The sequence below is a fragment of the Wasmannia auropunctata genome, unplaced genomic scaffold (genome assembly GCF_000956235.1).
Source record: "Wasmannia auropunctata unplaced genomic scaffold, wasmannia.A_1.0 LD336076.1, whole genome shotgun sequence".
Classification (NCBI taxonomy): Eukaryota; Metazoa; Arthropoda; class Insecta; order Hymenoptera; family Formicidae; genus Wasmannia; species Wasmannia auropunctata.
The window spans coordinates 6,212,840-6,213,229 of record NW_012026814.1 but is presented as its reverse complement, the minus strand read 5'-3'; positions in this window follow the sequence as shown (position 1 = coordinate 6,213,229).

Sequence of the window (390 nt, the reverse complement as noted above, 5' to 3'; positions counted from 1 at the left end):
TCATATATGGAATTCGAAGTGGCAAAAAGGTCATGCATTTCACGTGGATAAAGAATTTGTCACGCTTAATAAGCACGCAATTGAGTAAACGTAAAGCAAAGAAATATGTATGTGATCGGTGAGTACAATAGCTCTCTCTCCCTGTCCCTATTTTTTAATTAATGATACATTAAATGTGCTTTTGTTACAGATGTTTGCATTATTTTTATTCGCAAAGAAGATTAGCGAATCATATCATTGACTGCGAAAGTAGGAACGAATGTGCTGTCGTTCTTCCGTCCGACAAAGATAAGTGGTTATTCTTTCGTAATCATCAGAACAAGGAGCGACTTCCGTTTGTCGTATACGCCGATCTGGAATGTATATTAGAGAAGAAGGATAACGAAGAGG